Raw genomic sequence first — 10,000 nt, 5'->3', positions numbered from 1 at the left:
CCATTCCTTGTCTGGCCTGGTATCCCTTCCTGATTTTATTTATTCCATGGAACTCGGCCCTCACATTTCCCAGTCTGCTATTGCTCTCAATCTCTTCCAGCTCTCTATTGATCAGCATTCTTTTCTTCCTTCTGTTAGTGCTGCATGCCTCATTTCTTGCCTCTGTATATATCCTTCTCCTCTCTGCATTTCTTCTATTCTCTATCCATTTTAATCTTGTTTCTCTTCTTCTTTGGGCGGTCTCTCTGCATTCCTCATCAAACCATCGTCCTCCCCTTCGTCGCCCCACCCTACCAACAGTTCTCTCTGCTGCTTCCAGCACTGTAGGCTTTACTTGGTCCCAACTCACATCATCATCCACCTCCAAAGCTGCAAATCTGTTCTCTACTTCAACCTGATATTGTAATCTTGTTTCCCCTTCCTTCAGTTTCTCAGTAGCTATCTTAGATGTTTGCCCTCCATTCTTTTTCTTTGTTGTTAGTTTTATACGTATTTTTGCTGTCACCATGTAATGATCTGAATCACAATCTGCTCCCCTGTATGCTCTCACATCCATCAGCGCTGATCTAAATTTCCTTTTGACTAAAATGTGATCAATTTGGTTGGTTGTATTTCCATCAGTTGAAAGCCAAGTGCCCTTATGCTTTTCTTTGTGTGGGAACAGAGTGCCTCCTACTACTAAATTGTATGCTGTGGCTAGCGTTGCTAGTCTAATCCCGTTGTCATTACTACTTTCATGCAAGCTATGTGTGCCTATAGTTCCTGCAAAAGCTGCTACTTCTTTACCTACTTTAGCATTCATATCTCCCAATATTATTAGCATATCGTGTCCCGGTACCTTGTTTAAAACCTCCTGAACTTCATCATACCATTGATCTTTAGTATCTTCTTCACTGTCTTCTGTAGGGGCATGTAATGTTATTACTGTGATTTTAAACCACTTAGCTGTCATCCTTATTCTTGCTATTCTGCTGCTTATACCCTCAAACTCCACAACTGCAGTGCTTATATTTTTACTAATATAAAACCCAACTCCCTCCTCATGTCTCCCATCTTCTCTGCCACTATAGTATATATATATATATATATATATATATATATAGTATATATATATATATATATATATCAATAGGATAAGACCATTAAATAATGTTAAATATCGAAAAATTTTTTTAGTAAAAACAATTCATTTACCTCAGGTGGGAGTCTCTAGAAGTTATTTTTCACTTTCCACATCTATTCAGAAGTATAAGTGCACAAATACATGTTTTCTTCGAATTAAATATAAAGATATCTAACTTCCATGAAATGGTATATACAACGTTATATTATCAACTAAGAGGTAACATTTCCATGAGGAGAGAATGGATGCATGATGTTACTGATTATATTAACTTAAACACACACAAACACTCACTCACACGCACGAACACAAAAATTTATATATATATATATATATATGTATATATATATATATATATATATATATTTATATATGTATATATATATATATTATATACATATATGTATATATATATATATATATATATATATATTTATATATATATTTATATATATATATATATATATATATATAAATATATATATATATATATATATATATACACACACATATATATATAAATATATATATACTTATATATCTATATATATAATGTATATATATATATATATATATATATATATAAATATATATATATATATATATATATATATATAACCCAGCCACTGAAGTGGGCAAGCCAGCCTCAACATGGTGCCCGTCCCAAAGCCCGGGAAAACTGGTAGGGTTTGCGGCAGGGAAGGCATCCTATCATAAAATTTTGCCAAAAACAATATGCCCAGTAGAGATTGTGAGATTAGAATTAATGCTAGGCCATATATAATGTATATGTGATGAAGTGCCGGACAGGAGGTAAATGGAAAACGCTGGCCAAGAACATCGACCCCACGTAAAGTGGGAAAAGATGGAGACAAAGATATATATATATATATATATATATATATATATGTATATATATATATATATATATACACATATATATATATATATATATATATATACATGTATAATATATATATATATGTATATATATATATTATATATATATATAAACGAGACTGGTGCGATGAATTTAATGCAGATGAGGGGAAAATGTTCTCTGTTCGTATATCCTAGAGTTAAGTATTACACTTTTATAACTTGATTCCAGTTTAACTTCAAAGATCTTAACGTTTCTTACTTCGTGTGTGAGTAGATTTGGTTCAAAATAAGATATATGTTATATTGCATTTTAATTATCATATGTTGTTATTTCATTTCAATTATCTTAAATTTGTAGTCTAGTATATAACATTCATGCCTTGGCAAAATATCGATTACTGATATGTTATTAAGTACGGTATTTATATAGTGAAAACTTAATATGAATGAATGTGTGTGATCAAACCATAATCTTTTTTATTTTATAAATATGAAATTTTGTTATTGATAACATCAAATTATTCCCAATTTTATAGTCAGTCCTCAATTGATTTTTAAAAATCTGTATTTTTTTTTTTAGTCTATGGATTATATATGCCTATGTAATTTAATTCTATAACATTTGGTTCAGAGAAAGAATATACGTGATTTCGGACAAATAGGTTTCTTGGATACTATCAAAAAAGTAGAAAAAAAAAATATGTATATATATATATATATATATATATATATATACATACATATATGTGTGTGTATGTTTGTATGTATGCACTAAACTAGGTTTCTAAGAGATTGGTATACTAGAAAAAAGAACGAAAATCGAAAGTATATGTTTCCAAGACGCAATTTCCGAAAAATGAAAAGTTTTGCTTTGGAAATACAATGACTATTCTCCAAGATACAAAAGGAATGAATTCTGAAAAGAAATATGAAAGAAAAATGATTAAAATTGCAAATATGTGCCACGTTGCTATCTATCTTGGCTAATGCTCATATTGGCTTTTGTGGCTTTACACGTCTGGCGGCGAGGCATTGTCCTATCTATTCTTCTTACAAAGATATTGAAGACCAGTTTTTATGACTAAAATACTGTGAAATATTCCATTGTTACTGAATGGGTTATTATTATAATAATAATAATAATAATAATAATAATAATAATAATAATAATAATAATAATAATTATTATTATTATTATTATTATTATTATTATTATTATTATTATTATTATTATTATTATTATTATCACCGATATTGATATGTTATTTCTGCATTTTTTATTATATCTGATAAATGAAGAATTTTTTGATTTTGGTCAAAATATTATCAATATTAAAGTTATATTTTCTACCAACTGCCTAGACCTAGTATACACTGAGTCCCCTGGCATTAAAACAAGTAAAGTTGGGATATATTATTATGCCTTTATTTCATTAGTTGTGAAGACTGAGCAGCCTGTACTCATATAAGATTTACTTAAAATATCAAACAGACTGCAATGGCATTTTGAGTGATCTTGTAAAAAATAAATTGGTCACAATTGTATAATAATGTTAAACCTTTTTTTCTTATGAATGAATATGTGGTCAACAAAAGCTTATCCCTTTTCGTGTACTAAAGTACCGAGTGATAGTCAAAATATTGTTTGGAGAGGCAGGAGGCCTATCATCTTTGGAATGGTAAGTGATCACAATGGACTTGGAATAACTATACTCAGCTAAGAGCTTTTGCTCAAAGAGTTTATGATTCAACTGAAAACGAAGACAATTTAGCATGAAAAGAAACCCTTTCCGGTAATCCAGGAACATTAATGGTCAGCTACTCTTAAATCTTCACTCTTTGGTAAAGATGTAACAGCTCCACTAGATGGTTCTATCACTCACTGTCCAAAGGCATAGACTACCTTTTTGGCTGATGTCTTTGACAGTAAACATAGTAATGGGAAACTTGTTGTACCTCATTCCTGTTTTCTTGAAGCTAAACTAACAATTTTATCTTTTGGGTCTCATGAAACTAAAGCTCTCCGATGGATCTTCATGGTTATGGAGGTGTAGACCTAGATAGTATTTTCCCTTTGTTTTTGTTTTCATACAGATTGCAGATTCCTTAGCTCCTAAGTTATCTGGTATTTTTTGTAAGTTAGCAAGAAGTTCATTTGACACTTTGTGTAAATTTTAGCAATGTTACTCCATTATGTAAATGTATTTGTGGTAATTCAATACCAACTGATTACCGGCCAACATAACTCCCATATTACGTTTTGCTGACAATGATCATCTGTTCCATATTTTAAAATTTGGCTTTTGTAAAGGCCTTGTAGCATGTGATGGGCTTCTTACCATCTTTAATTCTCTGCAGAAATCCTTTGATTGTTGACATGAAAGTCACATGATTGGCCTGGAATTTACTGATGCCTTTGACCATGTTAATTTTAAAAACTTGTTTTGAAACACAGATAGTGGGGAACGGGTCGGTATTTTTTTTAGCATCCTTATGGATTATTTTGAAGTAATAGAACGCAAAGAGTTGTTGTTGATGGTCACCATGGTGAGCATAGAAATATAATGTTCAGTGTTATTTTCCCGTTACTTTTTAAACTATAGACACATATGTGATTTAGCCAGAAAATAACCTAGTGGCATTTTCAGATGATGCTACTCTCTTTGCATCAATTCTATCTCCTTAATATAGATCTGAAATTGCCGAATCACTTAATTAAGTAAATGGTGCAAATTCTGGGGAATAAAGCTGAACCCTAACAAAACTCATAGTATGATTGTGAGTATGTCAAGTACAGTGACTCCCCAACATCCAGATATCAGCATTGATTAGTTTGTTTTAGCTCTGTATAACTGTTTTAAATTATTAGGTTTGCTTTTTTTATAGCAAATTTACTTTTGAGAAACATATTAGGACTGTGTCTTCCTCAATTGCAAAAAAATATAGGCTATTTAGAAATTCTTTAACGATATTCGGTGTAATATCTTTCTGAGGAAGTGTTTTAAGTCTTCATTCTGCCATGTTTCGAGTACTGATCTCTAATCTGGTCTTTCGCTGCTGTTCTTTTAAATTTCTTATCCCTGATCTAAATATAAATCTCTTGGCCTGTCATTCAGTTACTTTGTTATACCTGTTACATATAATCTAAAATAAGTATGACCACCCTTTCCATCCAGATCTTCTTGGACAATACCTGCCTGTTCGTAATGCTAGGTTTGCATTTACTACTAATAGTCAGGCCTTCTCCATCATGAGCTCAATGCAATACAGAATTCCAGAAGTATTATTTAAAAGTTTAAGTAGTGCTGCGAAGATTTTAATGTAGAACAAGCTGACATAAGTCTTTTTTATAGTTTAATTATAAGAAAACTAGGACTTGACTTTGGTCGGGCAGAAAAGGAAGATGTTTTGTAAAGTGCTCCTGTTTTTCTCAACTTTGAGACTATCCCAGCGGCTCTTTCTCGTTTTTCTACGGTTCCAGCAGTGTAAGAAAATGATGTGATATCTAGTAGTGTGCTTTCAGTGTTATATATGCCAACCTAGCGTTGTTATGTAGGCCATTTTACACTCGATCACATACCTAGCGAAACAGGTTCTTGGCCGGTGTACGAGTAACCCCTGAGACGATTTGCCTCGGTGGGTTAGGGGCTCGGAGTGTTCCCCTCCCCCTCCCCCTTTCTAGGATAAACACAGAACTGACGTACCCCAAAACATAAAAAAAGGTTAGTTAAGATGGCAACATGCGCTCATGAGAAAAGACTTCTTTGGCCAGCATTTTACAGCGCCTCATGTGACCATGGAAAGTGTTAGTAATGTGTTATTTAATGATATGAAATTATGAGTTAGTGACATAAAAGGTGTCCAGAATAGGAATAGAAATAAGATTGTGGTAAAGCTAATCTCAGCAAATGTATTTGCCGATGTTTTAAAGAATTTCTAGGATATATTCCTAAAGTGAAAAAGATTCTATGAAAGCTATAAATTTAAGTTCACGAGTTCCGTATGTATCGATATGAACACACTGTTCGTGATGAATGATAAAGTGATAATAGATAAATTGAATAGGTTTGGAAAGGTAGAACACTTAAGGCATGAAAAAATGTAGTTAACCCCTTAGAAGGTTTATTCAATGGCGTTTGCACAGCAAAGATGCGAGTTAAAGAAAACATCCATCATCATTTTATATTGGTGGCTATAATTTAACTTTTTCATATAGTGGACAGAGTAGAACATGTTACAAATGTGGGCAAGGTCATCTAGTGAAGGACTGCGTTTTGACTATGAGTGAGAGGAATTACATTTTTAATGAGAGAGATTTCCCTGAAATACCTAAGAATGAAAAGAATAGATCATCTCGTGCGAATAATAATGGGAGGGGAGAGGAGCATGGAGGTGCAGCCTAGTCGGCGAATGAATAAGAGAGAAAGGGACCAGAAGTAAGAAACGTAAATTTGGACTTTAGCCCTGAAAGCATCAGGGCGACCACTGTGACGAGAACTGGATGTGAACGAATGAACGAAGTGGAAACGGACAGCGAAAGACAAGAGGAGAAAGCATCTGAGGCTCGTGGAAATTCTCGCCTCACCTGATGAAGGACTCGTTATTTTGACAGTTGAAGCAGAAATCCACGTTGACGAGGCATATATTGGAAAGGAAATGGACATTCAATTATGTATCGTACAAAATAAAGAGGAGTCAGTCGACGAGGGGATAAGTGAAATTCAGGAAAGTGAAGAAAATGAAGAGAGTAATGTGGACTGTAGCAGAGAACTACAATAGACTGTGTTTTCTACCTTGTTAACACAAGTGACGCCGAAATGTGGCAAGCTACAATTAGTGGCGAACCAAGCAAAGGGATTCGCCTGAAGCTAACAAAGGATAATGGTGGGCTTTCTGAGTCAAGCATAGGCGAAGATACATCAGTGTTCGATGGACCTAAAAGTAGTTCTGTAGACGAGATGAATCGATTGCCAGTGAATAAACGTTTCAAATTGGATGAATGATGAAGATTTTCTTTCGTACATTTGAAACCTTCACTTACCTAAATTTAGCAACTGTTAATGTAAATATATTATATATGTCTTACAAGCAAAGTAAATAGATTGATTGTGTATACTTTTATTATGTCGATGTAACATTTGTGCAAGAGATATTTCGTGACTTGAGTATGTTGAAAAGCATTGCGTTGTAATATTGAATCTAACTGTCTTATTAAAGGGAGGAACTGCTATCCTCTTCAATAAAAAGTAAAGAGTGAAGGTTCTGGATAAGGAGATGGATGTAAAGGGCCAAATAATAAGTATAAAATATACAAGTAAAGGAACTGATTTTCTATTAATAAATGTGTATGCCTTTCTGGGACAAATAGGAAAAGGGAAAGCAAGGAACTGTTCTTAAATGTTATGTTATATTACATGAGAAACAATTTAAGAAACTTGATCATAGGTGGGGATTGGAACAGGGTAACAAGTAAAAAAGGTTGCTCTAATTCTGATAACCATATAATTTTAACAGTAAGTATGGCTCGAGGATATATTGCATAAACATTAGAGACCTGAGGAATAATGTAAGTGAATCTGAACATATTCCAGTAAGCTGGTCTGATCATAATTCGGTTGGTAAAGATTAGGATGGGCAATAATATTAGCTTTGGCAAGGGATACTGAAAATGTAAGACAAGTATTCTGAAAGAACATTAGGGATAGAAACCTTTGTTCAATTTTGGAATTATTTAAAAAGAAAGATTGGTGATGTACAGTTCCATTCTATTTTAGACCAGTGGATTTTTACAAAAGTTCAGCTTAGACTCTTTTTGGGTAAAGTTTCAAAGACTATAAATCAAGAGAGATTCGCTTACTGGATCTGCTGAAAGTAGAATTAAGGAGGAATTATTGAATTCAATCAGATAACCTTAATAACTTTTACAAAATAGAGGAAGTTAAAGACAGAATAAATCTAATTGAAAATTAAATATATGAAGGGGTAAATGTAAGAGCTAGAATTGATGAAAGAATGAATGGGGAAAAATATCTACACATTTACTTGAGAAAGAAAAGAATGTAAAAACAAGTATCGATAAATTAGGTTGGGAACGTTTACTCCAGATCTTCCGAATGGGTCAAAAATTGTAGTGGTTGGCTTTGCTGATGATAGCACTATTATTATGGATAAATTGGAAGGTATTGAAGAAACTTCACGGGTTATTAATTGATATGAAAAAGCAAGTGGAGCGAAACATAACAAAAAGAAAACGTACATTGGTAAAATTGCGTCGTGAAAGACAAACTCGAATGACCAAAAACAGGGATAGAAGTGAAATAAGACAGTATTAGGATTCCAGGTATAATTCATAACAATGATTATGAAATCACTGTAACGGTGTACTGGGAAAATATCAAAGATGATATTTTGAAAATGATAGGGCCACTGTATAAAAGAAGACTAACTTTATTCCTAAAGAGTGTAATAATTAATGTAACTGTATTATCAAAGGCATGGTATGTTTTTCAGGTATATCCAATTTCAGCTGATAATGGTAAATATATAGAAAAGTGTACCTTCAAATATCTCTGGAATTGGAATTATCAACCTATTAAAAGGAAAACTATAAATCTTCTAACGAGTTAAGGAGTATGTGGTATAGATCTATCTGTGGAAGCAAATTGTATGTTTTTCAACAGATTTTAAAAAAAGTATTATCAGTAGATCAATGGGATGTGAAATAACTGCATATCATTGTAAGCTGAAGCTTTGTTATCTTGTTGATTTTAATAGATTTAGTGAATCTACCATTTTTAGCACTGCATATTATGACAAAATAATGACAATATTTCATTCTCTATTAAAGATAAAGACCTATCTTTTGCTGAAATTAAAACATTTACTGTCATATGCTGAGAGGTGAATCAGTTCTACCAAGTATTGAAGAAAGTTATCTGTTGTTTAACTGGAATATAATATGGGAAAATTTAAATAATAAGTGGATTGATCCACTTGTTTAAATACAGCCACGACATCTTATCTACAAAGGATAGGTTATTTATGATGAGTATTACGGACAGTTATTTTTGTAGTAATTGTGAAGAGCCTGAAACAATTATGCACTTGGTATATTTTTGTAGATTTAGAAGAACAGCTGTGAATTTGATCAAAACTTTTTTGAAAACAGATTTGTAAAATACATACAGTAAGTTTTCTAAAAGTTTTAAAACTGGATTTTCAGGCCTATTCCAAAAGAGACAGAAACACAGCAAAGTTATTAATAAGTGAATTTATAACATGGATCTGTTACCTCAATTAGGTAATGCCCTCAGCAGATGAGTTAAGTATGATCTCCTTTATTAAGACAATATTTACATTGTTAAAGTCACTAGAGGATGAATGTCTTTTACAGTTTACTAAAGAATATGTAAATTTGGGTAAAAATGAGTAGAATTAGTGTAATTCAGAAATTCCTCAATGATAATTAAAGTTTAAAGTATATAAATTGTAGTAATCATTGTTTATTGCACTTTCACCTAGTCTTTTATTGCGTCATGTAAATATTAATGTAAGTGACTAATTTTAGTATATGAAAATGAAGGATTATAAAATCACATAGGGGAAAACCATTATGAAAGTATATATGTTTATATTATAATTATGTATTTGTAAAAAAATAGCTTTAAAAGTGTATATTTTCTTAATAAAAGTTGAAAAAGAAATACTCCGGCAAATATTTGTCATTGTTTTGAAGAATTTAAGAAAGATTGTTTAACGTTGCTTCTAATGAAGAGAAACTAAGCATATCTTTATAATAGCAGTGATAAATTGTAATTATCTTTGCAAACAGCAATCAGCAATTCTTTAAAATATCACTGTAAGTTGTCTTTTCATTATACTCAAAAGATCATCTTCCTTGTGTGACGAAGTTCTTCCGAATCATACACACGTGATCATAAAGAAAAGGTTCTATTCAAATACACAAATCCCCTCTCTGATATATTCTTAACACTT

The sequence above is a fragment of the Palaemon carinicauda genome, chromosome 23 (genome assembly GCF_036898095.1).
Source record: "Palaemon carinicauda isolate YSFRI2023 chromosome 23, ASM3689809v2, whole genome shotgun sequence".
In the NCBI taxonomy this organism is placed as follows: Eukaryota; Metazoa; Arthropoda; class Malacostraca; order Decapoda; family Palaemonidae; genus Palaemon; species Palaemon carinicauda.
Note: the sequence above shows the minus strand (reverse complement) of the source record.